This window comes from Toxotes jaculatrix, chromosome 3 (genome assembly GCF_017976425.1).
Source record: "Toxotes jaculatrix isolate fToxJac2 chromosome 3, fToxJac2.pri, whole genome shotgun sequence".
Taxonomy (NCBI): domain Eukaryota; kingdom Metazoa; phylum Chordata; class Actinopteri; family Toxotidae; genus Toxotes; species Toxotes jaculatrix.
The window spans coordinates 3,631,156-3,649,574 of NC_054396.1; positions in this window are offsets into that span (position 1 = coordinate 3,631,156).

An 18,419-nucleotide genomic window follows, 5' to 3' on the forward strand; every position below is an offset into this window, starting at 1 on the left:
AGTCATAGTATAGTAAGGCTTCAAAATTGGCCAAAAAAAGTCATAGTATAGTAAGGCTTCAAAATTGGCCAAAAAAAGTCATAGTATAGTAAGGCTTCAAAATTGACCAAAAAAAGTCATACATTAGTATGGCCTCAAAATATCATAAAAAAGGTCATAGTATAGTAAGGCTTCAAAATTGGCCAAAAAAAGTCATAGTATAGTAAGGCTTCAAAATTGTCCAAAAAAAGTCATACTTTAGTATGGCCTCCAAATATGCCAAAAAATGTCATAGTATAGTAAGGCTTCAAAATTGGCCAAAAAATGTCATAGTATAGTAAGGCAAAAAAATATGCCAAAAAAAGTCATGGTATAGTAAGGCTTCAAAATTGGCCAAAAAAAGTCATACTTTAGTATGGCCTCAAAATATCATAAAAAAGGTCATAGTATAGTAAGGCTTCAAAATTGGCCAAAAAAACTCATACTTTAGTATGGCCTCAAAATATGCCAAAAAAAGTCATAGTATAGTAAGGCTTCAAAATTGGCCAAAAAAAGTCATACATTAGTATGGCCTCAAAATATCATAAAAAAGGTCATAGTATAGTAAGGCTTCAAAATTGGCCAAAAAATGTCATAGTATAGTAAGGCTTCAAAATTGGCCAAAAAAAGTCATACTTTAGTATGGCCTCAAAATATCATAAAAAAGGTCATAGTATGGTAAGGCTTCAAAATTGGCCAAAAAAAGTCATAGTATAGTAAGGCTTCAAAATTGGCCAAAAAAAGTCATAGTATAGTAAGGCTTCAAAATTGACCAAAAAACGTCATACTTTAGTATGGCCTCAAAATATGCCAGAAAAAGTCATAGTATAGTAAGGCATAAAAATTGGCCAAAAAAAGTCATAGTATAGTAAGGCTTCAAAATTGGCCAAAAAAAGTCATAGTATAGTAAGGCAAAAAAATATGCCAAAAAAAGTCATGGTATAGTAAGGCTTCAAAATTGGCCAAAAAAAGTCATACTTTAGTATGGCCTCAAAATATCATAAAAAAGGTCATAGTATAGTAAGGCTTCAAAATTGGCCAAAAAAAGTCATACTTTAGTATGGCCTCAAAATATGCCAAAAAAAGTCATAGTATAGTAAGGCTTCAAAATTGGCCAAAAAAAGTCATAGTATAGTAAGGCATCAAAATTGGCCAAAAAAGATCATAGTATAGTAAGGCTTCAAAACTGGACAAAAAACGTCATAGTATAGTAAGGCTTCAAAATTGGCCAAAAAAGTCATAGTATAGTAAGGCTTCAAAATTGGCCAAAAAAAGTCATACTTTAGTATGGCCTCAAAATATGCCAAAAAACGTCATAGTATAGTAAGGCTTCAAAATTGGCCAAAAAAAGTCATAGTATAGTAAGGTTTCAAAATTGGCCAAAAAAAGTCATAGTATAGTAAGGCTTCAAAATTGGCCAAAAAAAGTCATACTTTAGTATGGCCTCAAAATATCATAAAAAAGGTCATAGTATAGTAAGGCTTCAAAATTGACCAAAAAAATTCATACATTAGTATGGCCTCAAAATATCATAAAAAAGGTCATAGTATAGTAAGGCTTCAAAATTGGCCAAAAAAAGTCATAGTATAGTAAGGCTTCAAAATTGGACAAAAAAAGTCATACTTTAGTATGGCCTCAAAATATGCCAAAAAACATCATAGTATAGTAAGGCTTCAAAATTGGCAAAAAAAAGTCATAGTATAGTAAGGCTTCAAAATTGGCCAAAAAAAGTCATAGTATAGTAAGGCTTCAAAATTGGCCAAAAAATGTCATACTTTAGTATGGCCTCAAAATATGCCTAAAAACCTCATAGTATAGTAAGTCTTCAAAATTGGCCAAAAAATGTCATAGTATAGTAAGGCTTCAAAATTGGCCAAAAAAAGTCATAGTATAGTAAGGCATCAAAATTGGCCAAAAAAAGTCATAGTATAGTAAGGCTTCAAAATTGGCCAAAAAAAGTCATACTTTAGTATGGCCTCCAAATATGCCAAAAAATGTCATAGTATAGTAAGGCTTCAAAATTGGCCAAAAAATGTCATAGTATAGTAAGGCAAAAAAATATGCCAAAAAAAGTCATGGTATAGTAAGGCTTCAAAATTGGCCAAAAAAAGTCATACTTTAGTATGGCCTCAAAATATCATAAAAAGGTCATAGTATAGTAAGGCTTCAAAATTGGCCAAAAAAAGTCATACTTTAGTATGGCCTCAAAATATGCCAAAAAACGTCATATTATAGTAAGGCTTCAAAATTGGCCAAAAAAAGTCATAGTATAGTAAGGCTTCAAAATTGGCCAAAAAAAGTCATAGTATAGTAAGGCTTCAAAATTGGCCAAAAAAAGTCATAGTATAGTAAGGCTTCAAAATTGACCAAAAAAAGTCATACATTAGTATGGCCTCAAAATATCATAAAAAAGGTCATAGTATAGTAAGGCTTCAAAATTGGCCAAAAAAAGTCATACTTTAGTATGGCCTCCAAATATGCCAAAAAATGTCATAGTATAGTAAGGCTTCAAAATTGGCCAAAAAATGTCATAGTATAGTAAGGCAAAAAAATATGCCAAAAAAAGTCATGGTATAGTAAGGCTTCAAAATTGGCCAAAAAAAGTCATACTTTAGTATGGCCTCAAAATATCATAAAAAAGGTCATAGTATAGTAAGGCTTCAAAATTGGCCAAAAAAACTCATACTTTAGTATGGCCTCAAAATATGCCAAAAAAAGTCATAGTATAGTAAGGCTTCAAAATTGGCCAAAAAAAGTCATACATTAGTATGGCCTCAAAATATCATAAAAAAGGTCATAGTATAGTAAGGCTTCAAAATTGGCCAAAAAATGTCATAGTATAGTAAGGCTTCAAAATTGGCCAAAAAAAGTCATACTTTAGTATGGCCTCAAAATATCATAAAAAAGGTCATAGTATGGTAAGGCTTCAAAATTGGCCAAAAAAAGTCATAGTATAGTAAGGCTTCAAAATTGGCCAAAAAAAGTCATAGTATAGTAAGGCTTCAAAATTGACCAAAAAACGTCATACTTTAGTATGGCCTCAAAATATGCCAGAAAAAGTCATAGTATAGTAAGGCATAAAAATTGGCCAAAAAAAGTCATAGTATAGTAAGGCTTCAAAATTGGCCAAAAAAGATCATAGTATAGTAAGGCAAAAAAATATGCCAAAAAAAGTCATGGTATAGTAAGGCTTCAAAATTGGCCAAAAAAAGTCATACTTTAGTATGGCCTCAAAATATCATAAAAAAGGTCATAGTATAGTAAGGCTTCAAAATTGGCCAAAAAAAGTCATACTTTAGTATGGCCTCAAAATATGCCAAAAAAAGTCATAGTATAGTAAGGCTTCAAAATTGGCCAAAAAAAGTCATAGTATAGTAAGGCATCAAAATTGGCCAAAAAAGATCATAGTATAGTAAGGCTTCAAAACTGGACAAAAAACGTCATAGTATAGTAAGGCTTCAAAATTGGCCAAAAAAGTCATAGTATAGTAAGGCTTCAAAATTGGCCAAAAAAAGTCATACTTTAGTATGGCCTCAAAATATGCCAAAAAACGTCATAGTATAGTAAGGCTTCAAAATTGGCCAAAAAAAGTCATAGTATAGTAAGGTTTCAAAATTGGCCAAAAAAAGTCATAGTATAGTAAGGCTTCAAAATTGGCCAAAAAAAGTCATACTTTAGTATGGCCTCAAAATATCATAAAAAAGGTCATAGTATAGTAAGGCTTCAAAATTGACCAAAAAAATTCATACATTAGTATGGCCTCAAAATATCATAAAAAAGGTCATAGTATAGTAAGGCTTCAAAATTGGCCAAAAAAAGTCATAGTATAGTAAGGCTTCAAAATTGGACAAAAAAAGTCATACTTTAGTATGGCCTCAAAATATGCCAAAAAACATCATAGTATAGTAAGGCTTCAAAATTGGCAAAAAAAAGTCATAGTATAGTAAGGCTTCAAAATTGGCCAAAAAAAGTCATAGTATAGTAAGGCTTCAAAATTGGCCAAAAAATGTCATACTTTAGTATGGCCTCAAAATATGCCTAAAAACCTCATAGTATAGTAAGTCTTCAAAATTGGCCAAAAAATGTCATAGTATAGTAAGGCTTCAAAATTGGCCAAAAAAAGTCATACTTTATTATGGCCTCAAAATATCATAAAAAAGGTCATAGCATAGTAAGGCTTCAAAATTGGCCAAAAAAACTCATACTTTAGTATGGCCTCAAAATATCATAAAAAGGTCATAGTATAGTAAGGCTTCAAAATTGGCCAAAAAACCTCATACTTTAGTATGGCCTCAAAATATCATAAAAAAGGTCATAGTATAGTAAGGCTTCAAAATTGGCCAAAAAAAGTCATACTTTAGTATGGCCTCAAAATATCATAAAAAAGGTCATAGTATAGTAAGGCTTCAAAATTGGCCAAAAAAAGTCATAGTATAGTAAGGCTTCAAAATTGGCCAAAAAACGTCATACTTTAGTATGGCCTCAAAATATGCCAGAAAAAGTCATAGTATAGTAAGGCTTCAAAATTGGCCAAAAAAAGTCATAGTATAGTAAGGCATAAAAATTGGCCAAAAAAAGTCATAGTATAGTAAGGCTTCAAAATTGGCCAAAAAAAGTCATAGTATAGTAAGGCAAAAAAATATGCCAAAAAAAGTCATGGTATAGTAAGGCTTCAAAATTGGCCAAAAAAAGTCATACTTTAGTATGGCCTCAAAATATCATAAAAAAGGTCATAGTATAGTAAGGCTTCAAAATTGGCCAAAAAAAGTCATACTTTAGTATGGCCTCAAAATATGCCAAAAAAAGTCATAGTATAGTAAGGCTTCAAAATTGGCCAAAAAAAGTCATAGTATAGTAAGGCTTCAAAATTGGCCAAAAAAAGTCATACTTTAGTATGGCCTCAAAATATCATAAAAAAGGTCATAGTATAGTAAGTCTTCAAAATTGGCCAAAAAATGTCATAGTATAGTAAGGCTTCAAAATTGGCCAAAAAAAGTCATAGTATAGTAAGGCATCAAAATTGGCTAAAAAAAGTCATAGTATAGTAAGGCTTCAAAATTGGCCAAAAAAAGTCATGGTATAGTAAGGCTTCAAAATTGGCCAAAAAAAGTCATACTTTAGTATGGCCTCAAAATATCATAAAAAAGGTCATAGTATAGTAAGGCTTCAAAATTGGCCAAAAAAAGTCATAGTATAGTAAGGCTTCAAAATTGGCCAAAAAAAGTCATAGTATATTAAGGCTTCAAAATTGGCCAAAAAAACTCATACTTTAGTATGGCCTCAAAATATCATAAAAAAAGGTCATAGTATAGTAAGGCTTCAAAATTGGCCAAAAAAAGTCATACTTTAGTATGGCCTCAAAATATCATAAAAAAGGTCATAGTATAGTAAGGCTTCAAAATTGGCCAAAAAAAGTCATAGTATAGTAAGGCTTCAAAATTGGCCAAAAAAAGTTATAGTATAGTAAGGCTTCAAAATTGGCCAAAAAACCTCATACTTTAGTATGGCCTCAAAATATCATAAAAAAGGTCATAGTATAGTAAGGCTTCAAAATTGGACAAAAAACGTCATAGTATAGTAAGGCTTCAAAATTGGCCAAAAAAAGTCATAGTATAGTAAGGCTTCAAAATTGGCCAAAAAAAGTCATACTTTAGTATGGCCTCCAAATATGCCAAAAAATGTCATACTATAGTAAGGCTTCAAAATTGGCCAAAAAATGTCATAGTATAGTAAGGCAAAAAAATATGCCAAAAAAAGTCATGGTATAGTAAGGCTTCAAAATTGGCCAAAAAAACTCATACTTTAGTATGGCCTCAAAATATCATAAAAAAGGTCATAGTATAGTAAGGCTTCAAAATTGGCCAAAAAAAGTCATACTTTAGTATGGCCTCAAAATATGCCAAAAAAAGTCATAGTATAGTAAGGCTTCAAAATTGGCCAAAAAAAGTCATACATTAGTATGGCCTCAAAATATCATAAAAAAGGTCATAGTATAGTAAGGCTTCAAAATTGGCCAAAAAATGTCATAGTATAGTAAGGCTTCAAAATTGGCCAAAAAAAGTCATACTTTAGTATGGCCTCAAAATATCATAAAAAAGGTCATAGTATGGTAAGGCTTCAAAATTGGCCAAAAAAAGTCATAGTATAGTAAGGCTTCAAAATTGGCCAAAAAAAGTCATAGTATAGTAAGGCTTCAAAATTGGCCAAAAAACGTCATACTTTAGTATGGCCTCAAAATATGCCAGAAAAAGTCATAGTATAGTAAGGCATAAAAATTGGCCAAAAAAAGTCATAGTATAGTAAGGCTTCAAAATTGGCCAAAAAAAGTCATAGTATAGTAAGGCAAAAAAATATGCCAAAAAAAGTCATGGTATAGTAAGGCTTCAAAATTGGCCAAAAAAAGTCATACTTTAGTATGGCCTCAAAATATCATAAAAAAGGTCATAGTATAGTAAGGCTTCAAAATTGGCCAAAAGAAGTCATACTTTAGTATGGCCTCAAAATATGCCAAAAAAAGTCATAGTATAGTAAGGCTTCAAAATTGGCCAAAAAAAGTCATAGTATAGTAAGGCATCAAAATTGGCCAAAAAAGATCATAGTATAGTAAGGCTTCAAAACTGGACAAAAAACGTCATAGTATAGTAAGGCTTCAAAATTGGCCAAAAAAGTCATAGTATAGTAAGGCTTCAAAATTGGCCAAAAAAAGTCATACTTTAGTATGGCCTCAAAATATGCCAAAAAACGTCATAGTATAGTAAGGCTTCAAAATTGGCCAAGAAAAGTCATAGTATAGTAAGGTTTCAAAATTGGCCAAAAAAAGTCATAGTATAGTAAGGCTTCAAAATTGGCCAAAAAAAGTCATACTTTAGTATGGCCTCAAAATATCATAAAAAAGGTCATAGTATAGTAAGGCTTCAAAATTGGCCAAAAAATGTCATACTTTAGTATGGCCTCAAAATATGCCTAAAAACCTCATAGTATAGTAAGTCTTCAAAATTGGCCAAAAAAAGTCATAGTATAGTAAGGCTTCAAAATTGACCAAAAAAAGTCATACATTAGTATGGCCTCAAAATATCATAAAAAAGGTCATAGTATAGTAAGGCTTCAAAATTGGCCAAAAAAAGTCATAGTATAGTAAGGCTTCAAAATTGGCCAAAAAAAGTCATACTTTAGTATGGCCTCCAAATATGCCAAAAAATGTCATACTATAGTAAGGCTTCAAAATTGGCCAAAAAATGTCATAGTATAGTAAGGCAAAAAAATATGCCAAAAAAAGTCATGGTATAGTAAGGCTTCAAAATTGGCCAAAAAAAGTCATACTTTAGTATGGCCTCAAAATATCATAAAAAAGGTCATAGTATAGTAAGGCTTCAAAATTGGCCAAAAAAAGTCATACTTTAGTATGGCCTCAAAATATGCCAAAAAAAGTCATAGTATAGTAAGGCTTCAAAATTGGCCAAAAAAAGTCATAGTATAGTAAGGCATCAAAATTGGCCAAAAAAAGTCATACTTTAGTACGGCCTCAAAATATTATAAAAAAGGTCATAGTATAGTAAGGCTTCAAAATTGGCCAAAAAAAGTCATACTTTAGTATGGCCTCAAAATATCATAAAAAAGGTCATAGTATAGTAAGTCTTCAAAATTGGCCAAAAAAAGTCATAGTATAGTAAGGCTTCAAAATTGGCCAAAAAAAGTCATAGTATAGTAAGGCTTCAAAATTGGCTAAAAAAACTCATACTTTAGTATGGCCTCAAAATATCATAAAAAAGGTCATAGTATAGTAAGGCTTCAAAATTGGCCAAAAAAAGTCATACTTTAGTATGGCCTCAAAATATGCCAAAAAAAGTCATAGTATAGTAAGGCTTCAAAATTGGCCAAAAAAAGTCATACTTTAGTATGGCCTCAAAATATGCCAAAAAACATCATATTATAGTAAGGCTTCAAAATTGGCCAAAAAAGTCATAGTATAGTAAGGCTTCAAAATTGGCCAAAAAAAGTCATAGTATAGTAAGGCTTCAAAATTGGCCAAAAAAAGTCATAGTATAGTAAGGCTTCAAAATTGGCCAAAAAAACTCATACTTTAGTATGGCCTCAAAATATCATAAAAAAACGTCATAGTATAGTAAGGCTTCAAAATTGGCCAAAAAAAGTCATAGTATAGTAAGGCTTCAAAATTGGCCAAAAAAAGTCATAGCATAGTAAGGCTTCAAAATTGGCCAAAAAAACTCATACTTTAGTATGGCCTCAAAATATCATAAAAAAAGTCATAGTATAGTAAGGCTTCAAAATTGGCCAAAAAAAGTCATACTTTAGTATGGCTTCAAAATATAATAAAAAGGTCATAGTATAGTAAGGCTTCAAAATTGGCCAAAAAAAGTCATACTTTAGTATGGCCTCAAAATATGCCAAAAAACATCATATTATAGTAAGGCTTCAAAAATGGCCAAAAAAAGTCATAGTATAGTAAGGCTTCAAAATTGGCCAAAAAAAGTCATAGTATAGTAAGGCTTCAAAATTGGCCCAAAAAAGTCATACTTTAGTATGGCCTCAAAATATGCCAAAAAACGTCATAGTATAGTAAGGCTTCAAAATTGGCCAAAAAAAGTCATACTTTAGTATGGCCTCAAAATATCATAAAAAAGGTCATAGTATAGTAAGGCTTCAAAATTGGCCAAAAAATGTCATAGTATAGTAAGGCAAAAAAATATGCCAAAAAAAGTCATGGTATAGTAAGGCTTCAAAATTGGCCAAAAAAAGTCATACTTTAGTATGGCCTCAAAATATGCCAAAAAACGTCATAGTATAGTAAGGCTTCAAAATTGGCCAAAAAAAGTCATAGTATAGTAAGGCTTCAAAATTGGCCAAAAAAAGTCATACTTTAGTATGGCCTCAAAATATCATAAAAAAGGTCATAGTATAGTAAGGCTTCAAAATTGGCCAAAAAATGTCATAGTATAGTAAGGCTTCAAAATTGGCCAAAAAAAGTCATACTTTAGTATGGCCTCAAAATATCATAAAAAAGGTCATAGTATGGTAAGGCTTCAAAATTGGCCAAAAAAAGTCATAGTATAGTAAGGCTTCAAAATTGGCCAAAAAAAGTCATAGTATAGTAAGGCTTCAAAATTGGCCAAAAAACGTCATACTTTAGTATGGCCTCAAAATATGCCAGAAAAAGTCATAGTATAGTAAGGCATAAAAATTGGCCAAAAAAAGTCATAGTATAGTAAGGCTTCAAAATTGGCCAAAAAAAGTCATAGTATAGTAAGGCAAAAAAATATGCCAAAAAAAGTCATGGTATAGTAAGGCTTCAAAATTGGCCAAAAAAAGTCATACTTTAGTATGGCCTCAAAATATCATAAAAAAGGTCATAGTATAGTAAGGCTTCAAAATTGGCCAAAAAAAGTCATAGTATAGTAAGGCAAAAAAATATGCCAAAAAAAGTCATGGTATAGTAAGGCTTCAAAATTGGCCAAAAAAAGTCATACTTTAGTATGGCCTCAAAATATCATAAAAAAGGTCATAGTATAGTAAGGCTTCAAAATTGGCCAAAAAAAGTCATACTTTAGTATGGCCTCAAAATATGCCAAAAAAAGTCATAGTATAGTAAGGCTTCAAAATTGGCCAAAAAAAGTCATACATTAGTATGGCCTCAAAATATCATAAAAAAGGTCATAGTATAGTAAGGCTTCAAAATTGGCCAAAAAATGTCATAGTATAGTAAGGCTTCAAAATTGGCCAAAAAAAGTCATACTTTAGTATGGCCTCAAAATATCATAAAAAAGGTCATAGTATGGTAAGGCTTCAAAATTGGCCAAAAAAAGTCATAGTATAGTAAGGCTTCAAAATTGGCCAAAAAAAGTCATAGTATAGTAAGGCTTCAAAATTGGCCAAAAAAAGTCATAGTATAGTAAGGCTTCAAAATTGGCCAAAAAACGTCATACTTTAGTATGGCCTCAAAATATGCCAGAAAAAGTCATAGTATAGTAAGGCATAAAAATTGGCCAAAAAAAGTCATAGTATAGTAAGGCTTCAAAATTGGCCAAAAAAAGTCATAGTATAGTAAGGCAAAAAATATGCCAAAAAAAGTCATGGTATAGTAAGGCTTCAAAATTGGCCAAAAAAAGTCATGCTTTAGTATGGCCTCAAAATATCATAAAAAAGGTCATAGTATAGCAAGGCTTCAAAATTGGCCAAAAAAAGTCATACTTTAGTATGGCCTCAAATTATGCCAAAAAAAGTCATAGTATAGTAAGGCTTCAAAATTGGCCAAAAAAAGTCATAGTATAGTAAGGCATCAAAATTGGCCAAAAAAGATCATAGTATAGTAAGGCTTCAAAACTGGACAAAAAACGTCATAGTATAGTAAGGCTTCAAAATTGGCCAAAAAAGTCATAGTATAGTAAGGCTTCAAAATTGGCCAAAAAAAGTCATACTTTAGTATGGCCTCAAAATATGCCAAAAAACGTCATAGTATAGTAAGGCTTCAAAATTGGCCAAAAAAAGTCATAGTATAGTAAGGTTTCAAAATTGGCCAAAAAAAGTCATAGTATAGTAAGGCTTCAAAATTGGCCAAAAAAAGTCATACTTTAGTATGGCCTCAAAATATCATAAAAAAGGTCATAGTATAGTAAGGCTTCAAAATTGGCCAAAAAAAGTCATAGTATAGTAAGGCTTCAAAATTGGCCAAAAAAAGTCATAGTATAGTAAGGCTTCAAAATTGGCCAAAAAATGTCATACTTTAGTATGGCCTCAAAATATGCCTAAAAACCTCATAGTATAGTAAGTCTTCAAAATTGGCCAAAAAATGTCATAGTATAGTAAGGCTTCAAAATTGGCCAAAAAAAGTCATAGTATAGTAAGGCATCAAAATTGGCCAAAAAAAGTCATAGTATAGTAAGGCTTCAAAATTGGCCAAAAAAAGTCATACTTTAGTATGGTCTCCAAATATGCCAAAAAATGTCATAGTATAGTAAGGCTTCAAAATTGGCCAAAAAAAGTCATACTTTAGTACGGCCTCAAAATATTATAAAAAAGGTCATAGTATAGTAAGGCTTCAAAATTGGCCAAAAAAAGTCATACTTTAGTATGGCCTCAAAATATCATAAAAAGGTCATAGTATAGTAAGGCTTCAAAATTGGCCAAAAAAAGTCATACTTTAGTATGGCCTCAAAATATGCCAAAAAACGTCATAGTATAGTAAGGCTTCAAAATTGGCCAAAAAAAGTCATAGTATAGTAAGGCTTCAAAATTGGCCAAAAAAAGTCATAGTATAGTAAGGCTTCAAAATTGGCCAAAAAAAGTCATACTTTAGTATGGCCTCAAAATATCATAAAAAAGGTCATAGTATAGTAAGGCTTCAAAATTGGCCAAAAAAACTCATACTTTAGTATGGCCTCAAAATATCATAAAAAAGGTCATAGTATAGTAAGGCTTCAAAATTGGCCAAAAAAAGTCATACTTTAGTATGGCCTCAAAATATCATAAAAAAGGTCATAGTATAGTAAGGCTTCAAAATTGGCCAAAAAAAGTCATAGTATAGTAAGGCATCAAAATTGGCCAAAAAAAGTCATACTTTAGTATGGCCTCAAAATATCATAAAAAAGGTCATAGTATAGTAAGGCTTCAAAATTGGCCAAAAAAAGTCATAGCATAGTAAGGCTTCAAAAATGGCCAAAAAAAGTCATACTTTAGTATGGCCTCAAAATATCATAAAAAAGGTCATAGTATGGTAAGGCTTCAAAATTGGCCAAAAAAAGTCATAGTATAGTAAGGCTTCAAAATTGGCCAAAAAAAGTCATAGTATAGTAAGGCTTCAAAATTGGCAAAAAAACGTCATACTTTATTATGGCCTCAAAATATGCCAGAAAAAGTCATAGTATAGTAAGGCTTCAAAATTGGCCAAAAAAAGTCATAGTATAGTAAGGCATAAAAATTGGCCAAAAAAAGTCATAGTATAGTAAGGCTTCAAAATTGGCCAAAAAAAGTCATATTATAGTAAGGCAAAAAAATATGCCAAAAAAAGTCATGGTATAGTAAGGCTTCAAAATTGGCCAAAAAAAGTCATACTTTAGTATGGCCTCAAAATATCATAAAAAAGGTCATAGTATAGTAAGGCTTCAAAATTGGAAAAAAAAAGTCATAGTATAGTAAGGCTTCAAAATTGACCAAAAAAAGTCACAGTATAGTAAGGCTTCAAAATTGGCCAAAAAAAGTCATAGTATAGTAAGGCTTCAAAATTGGCCAAAAAAAGTCATACTTTAGTATGGCCTCAAAATATCATAAAAAAGGTCACAGTATAGTAAGGCTTCAAAATTGGACAAAAAAAGTCATAGTATAGTAAGGCATCAAAATTGGCCAAAAAAAGTCATACTTTAGTACGGCCTCAAAATATTATAAAAAAGGTCATAGTATAGTAAGGCTTCAAAATTGGCCAAAAAAAGTCATACTTTAGTATGGCCTCAAAATATCATAAAAAATGTCATAGTATAGTAAGGCTTCAAAATTGGCCAAAAAAAGTCATAGTATAGTAAGGCTTCAAAATTGGCCAAAAAAAAGTCATAGTATAGTAAGGCTTCAAAATTGGCCAAAAAAAGTCATAGTATAGTAAGGCTTCAAAATTGGCCAACAAAAGTCATACTTTAGTATGTCCTCAAAATATTCCAAAAAACGTCATATTATAGTAAGGCTTCAAAATTGGCCAAAAAAAGTCATAGTATAGTAAGGCAAAAAAATATGCCAAAAAAAGTCATGGTATAGTAAGGCTTCAAAATTGGCCAAAAAAAGTCATACTTTAGTATGGCCTCAAAATATCATAAAAAAGGTCATAGTATAGTAAGGCTTCAAAATTGGCCAAAAAAAGTCATACTTTAGTATGGCCTCAAAATATCATAAAAAAGGTCATAGTATAGTAAGGCTTCAAAATTGGACAAAAAACGTCATAGTATAGTAAGGCTTCAAAATTGGCCAAAAAAAGTCATAGTATAGTAAGGCTTCAAAATTGGCCAAAAAAAGTCATACTTTAGTATGGCCTCAAAATATGCCAAAAAACGTCATAGTATAGTAAGGCTTCAAAATTGGCCAAAAAAAGTCATAGTATAGTAAGGCTTCAAAATTGGCCAAAAAAAGTCATAGTATAGTAAGGCTTCAAAATTGGCCAAAAAAACTCATACTTTAGTATGGCCTCAAAATATCATAAAAAAGGTCATAGTATAGTAAGGCTTCAAAATTGGCCAAAAAAAGTCATACTTTAGTATGGCCTCAAAATATGCCAAAAAAAGTCATAGTATAGTAAGGCTTCAAAATTGGCCAAAAAAAGTCATACTTTAGTATGGCCTCAAAATATGCCAAAAAACATCATATTATAGTAAGGCTTCAAAATTGGCCAAAAAAAGTCATAGTATAGTAAGGCTTCAAAATTGGCCAAAAAAAGTCATAGTATAGTAAGGCTTCAAAATTGGCCAAAAAAAGTCATAGTATAGTAAGGCTTCAAAATTGGCCAAAAAAACTCATACTTTAGTATGGCCTCAAAATATCATAAAAAAACGTCATAGTATAGTAAGGCTTCAAAATTGGCCAAAAAAAGTCATAGTATAGTAAGGCTTCAAAATTGGCCAAAAAAAGTCATAGCATAGTAAGGCTTCAAAATTGGCCAAAAAAAGTCATACTTTAGTATGGCCTCAAAATATCATAAAAAAAGTCATAGTATAGTAAGGCTTCAAAATTGGCCAAAAAAAGTCATAGTATAGTAAGGCTTCAAAATTGGCCAAAAAACGTCATACTTTAGTATGGCCTCAAAATATGCCAGAAAAAGTCATAGTATAGTAAGGCATAAAAATTGGCCAAAAAAAGTCATAGTATAGTAAGGCTTCAAAATTGGCCAAAAAACGTCATAGTATAGTAAGGCTTCAAAATTGGCCAAAAAAAGTCATAGTATAGTAAGGCTTCAAAATTGGCCAAAAAAAGTCATAGCATAGTAAGGCTTCAAAATTGGCCAAAAAAAGTCATACTTTAGTATGGCCTCAAAATATCATAAAAAAAGTCATAGTATAGTAAGGCTTCAAAATTGGCCAAAAAAAGTCATAGTATAGTAAGGCTTCAAAATTGGCCAAAAAACGTCATACTTTAGTATGGCCTCAAAATATGCCAGAAAAAGTCATAGTATAGTAAGGCATAAAAATTGGCCAAAAAAAGTCATAGTATAGTAAGGCTTCAAAATTGGCCAAAAAAAGTCATAGTATAGTAAGGCAAAAAAATATGCCAAAAAAAGTCATGGTATAGTAAGGCTTCAAAATTGGCCAAAAAAAGTCATACTTTAGTATGGCCTCAAAATATCATAAAAAAGGTCATAGTATAGTAAGGCTTCAAAATTGGCCAAAAAAAGTCATAGTATAGTAAGGCAAAAAAATATGCCAAAAAAAGTCATGGTATAGTAAGGCTTCAAAATTGGCCAAAAAAAGTCATACTTTAGTATGGCCTCAAAATATCATAAAAAAGGTCATAGTATAGTAAGGCTTCAAAATTGGCCAAAAAAAGTAATACTTTACTATGGCCTCAAAATATGCCAAAAAAAGTCATAGTATAGTAAGGCTTCAAAATTGGCCAAAAAAAGTCATACATTAGTATGGCCTCAAAATATCATAAAAAAGGTCATAGTATAGTAAGGCTTCAAAATTGGCCAAAAAATGTCATAGTATAGTAAGGCTTCAAAATTGGCCAAAAAAAGTCATACTTTAGTATGGCCTCAAAATATCATAAAAAAGGTCATAGTATGGTAAGGCTTCAAAATTGGCCAAAAAAAGTCATAGTATAGTAAGGCTTCAAAATTGGCCAAAAAAAGTCATAGTATAGTAAGGCTTCAAAATTGGCCAAAAAAAGTCATAGTATAGTAAGGCTTCAAAATTGGCCAAAAAACGTCATACTTTAGTATGGCCTCAAAATATGCCAGAAAAAGTCATAGTATAGTAAGGCATAAAAATTGGCCAAAAAAAGTCATAGTATAGTAAGGCTTCAAAATTGGCCAAAAAAAGTCATAGTATAGTAAGGCAAAAAAATATGCCAAAAAAAGTCATGGTATAGTAAGGCTTCAAAATTGGCCAAAAAAAGTCATGCTTTAGTATGGCCTCAAAATATCATAAAAAAGGTCATAGTATAGTAAGGCTTCAAAATTGGCCAAAAAAAGTCATACTTTAGTATGGCCTCAAAATATGCCAAAAAAAGTCATAGTATAGTAAGGCTTCAAAATTGGCCAAAAAAAGTCATAGTATAGTAAGGCATCAAAATTGGCCAAAAAAGATCATAGTATAGTAAGGCTTCAAAACTGGACAAAAAACGTCATAGTATAGTAAGGCTTCAAAATTGGCCAAAAAAGTCATAGTATAGTAAGGCTTCAAAATTGGCCAAAAAAAGTCATACTTTAGTATGGCCTCAAAATATGCCAAAAAACGTCATAGTATAGTAAGGCTTCAAAATTGGCCAAAAAAAGTCATAGTATAGTAAGGTTTCAAAATTGGCCAAAAAAAGTCATAGTATAGTAAGGCTTCAAAATTGGCCAAAAAAAGTCATACTTTAGTATGGCCTCAAAATATCATAAAAAAGGTCATAGTATAGTAAGGCTTCAAAATTGGCCAAAAAAAGTCATAGTATAGTAAGGCTTCAAAATTGGCCAAAAAAAGTCATAGTATAGTAAGGCTTCAAAATTGGCCAAAAAATGTCATACTTTAGTATGGCCTCAAAATATGCCTAAAAACCTCATAGTATAGTAAGTCTTCAAAATTGGCCAAAAAATGTCATAGTATAGTAAGGCTTCAAAATTGGCCAAAAAAAGTCATAGTATAGTAAGGCATCAAAATTGGCCAAAAAAAGTCATAGTATAGTAAGGCTTCAAAATTGGCCAAAAAAAGTCATACTTTAGTATGGTCTCCAAATATGCCAAAAAATGTCATAGTATAGTAAGGCTTCAAAATTGGCCAAAAAAAGTCATACTTTAGTACGGCCTCAAAATATTATAAAAAAGGTCATAGTATAGTAAGGCTTCAAAATTGGCCAAAAAAAGTCATACTTTAGTATGGCCTCAAAATATCATAAAAAGGTCATAGTATAGTAAGGCTTCAAAATTGGCCAAAAAAAGTCATACTTTAGTATGGCCTCAAAATATGCCAAAAAACGTCATAGTATAGTAAGGCTTCAAAATTGGCCAAAAAAAGTCATAGTATAGTAAGGCTTCAAAATTGGCCAAAAAAAGTCATAGTATAGTAAGGCTTCAAAATTGGCCAAAAAAAGTCATACTTTAGTATGGCCTCAAAATATCATAAAAAAGGTCATAGTATAGTAAGGCTTCAAAATTGGCCAAAAAAAGTCATACTTTAGTATGGCCTCAAAATATCATAAAAAAGGTCATAGTATAGTAAGGCTTCAAAATTGGCCAAAAAAAGTCATAGTATAGTAAGGCATCAAAATTGGCCAAAAAAAGTCATACTTTAGTATGGCCTCAAAATATCATAAAAAAGGTCATAGTATAGTAAGGCTTCAAAATTGGCCAAAAAAAGTCATAGCATAGTAAGGCTTCAAAATTGGCCAAAAAAGATCATAGTATAGTAAGGCTTCAAAATTGGCCAAAAAAGTCATAGTATAGTAAGGCTTCAAAATTGGCCAAAAAAAGTCATACTTTAGTATGGCCTCAAAATATGCCAAAAAACGTCATAGTATAGTAAGGCTTCAAAATTGGCCAAAAAAAGTCATAGTATAGTAAGGTTTCAAAATTGGCCAAAAAAAGTCATAGTATAGTAAGGCTTCAAAATTGGCCAAAAAAAGTCATACTTTAGTATGGCCTCAAAATATCATAAAAAAGGTCATAGTATAGTAAGGCTTCAAAATTGGCCAAAAAAAGTCATAGTATAGTAAGGCTTCAAAATTGGCCAAAAAAAGTCATAGTATAGTAAGGCTTCAAAATTGGCCAAAAAATGTCATACTTTAGTATGGCCTCAAAATATGCCTAAAAACCTCATAGTATAGTAAGTCTTCAAAATTGGCCAAAAAATGTCATAGTATAGTAAGGCTTCAAAATTGGCCAAAAAAAGTCATAGTATAGTAAGGCATCAAAATTGGCCAAAAAAAGTCATAGTATAGTAAGGCTTCAAAATTGGCCAAAAAAAGTCATACTTTAGTATGGTCTCCAAATATGCCAAAAAATGTCATAGTATAGTAAGGCTTCAAAATTGGCCAAAAAAAGTCATACTTTAGTACGGCCTCAAAATATTATAAAAAAGGTCATAGTATAGTAAGGCTTCAAAATTGGCCAAAAAAAGTCATACTTTAGTATGGCCTCAAAATATCATAAAAAGGTCATAGTATAGTAAGGCTTCAAAATTGGCCAAAAAAAGTCATACTTTAGTATGGCCTCAAAATATGCCAAAAAACGTCATAGTATAGTAAGGCTTCAAAATTGGCCAAAAAAAGTCATAGTATAGTAAGGCTTCAAAATTGGCCAAAAAAAGTCATAGTATAGTAAGGCTTCAAAATTGGCCAAAAAAACTCATACTTTAGTATGGCCTCAAAATATCATAAAAAAGGTCATAGTATAGTAAGGCTTCAAAATTGGCCAAAAAAACTCATACTTTAGTATGGCCTCAAAATATCATAAAAAAGGTCATAGTATAGTAAGGCTTCAAAATTGGCCAAAAAAAGTCATACTTTAGTATGGCCTCAAAATATCATAAAAAAGGTCATAGTATAGTAAGGCTTCAAAATTGGCCAAAAAAAGTCATAGTATAGTAAGGCATCAAAATTGGCCAAAAAAAGTCATACTTTAGTATGGCCTCAAAATATCATAAAAAAGGTCATAGTATAGTAAGGCTTCAAAATTGGCCAAAAAAAGTCATAGCATAGTAAGGCTTCAAAATTGGCCAAAAAAACTCATACTTTAGTATGGCCTCAAAATATCATAAAAAAGGTCATAGTATAGTAAGGCTTCAAAATTGGCCAAAAAATGTCATAGTATAGTAAGGCTTCAAAAATGGCCAAAAAAAGTCATACTTTAGTATGGCCTCAAAATATCATAAAAAAGGTCATAGTATGGTAAGGCTTCAAAATTGGCCAAAAAAAGTCATAGTATAGTAAGGCTTCAAAATTGGCCAAAAAAAGTCATAGTATAGTAAGGCTTCAAAATTGGCAAAAAAACGTCATACTTTATTATGGCCTCAAAATATGCCAGAAAAAGTCATAGTATAGTAAGGCTTCAAAATTGGCCAAAAAAAGTCATAGTATAGTAAGGCATAAAAATTGGCCAAAAAAAGTCATAGTATAGTAAGGCTTCAAAATTGGCCAAAAAAAGTCATATTATAGTAAGGCAAAAAAATATGCCAAAAAAAGTCATGGTATAGTAAGGCTTCAAAATTGGCCAAAAA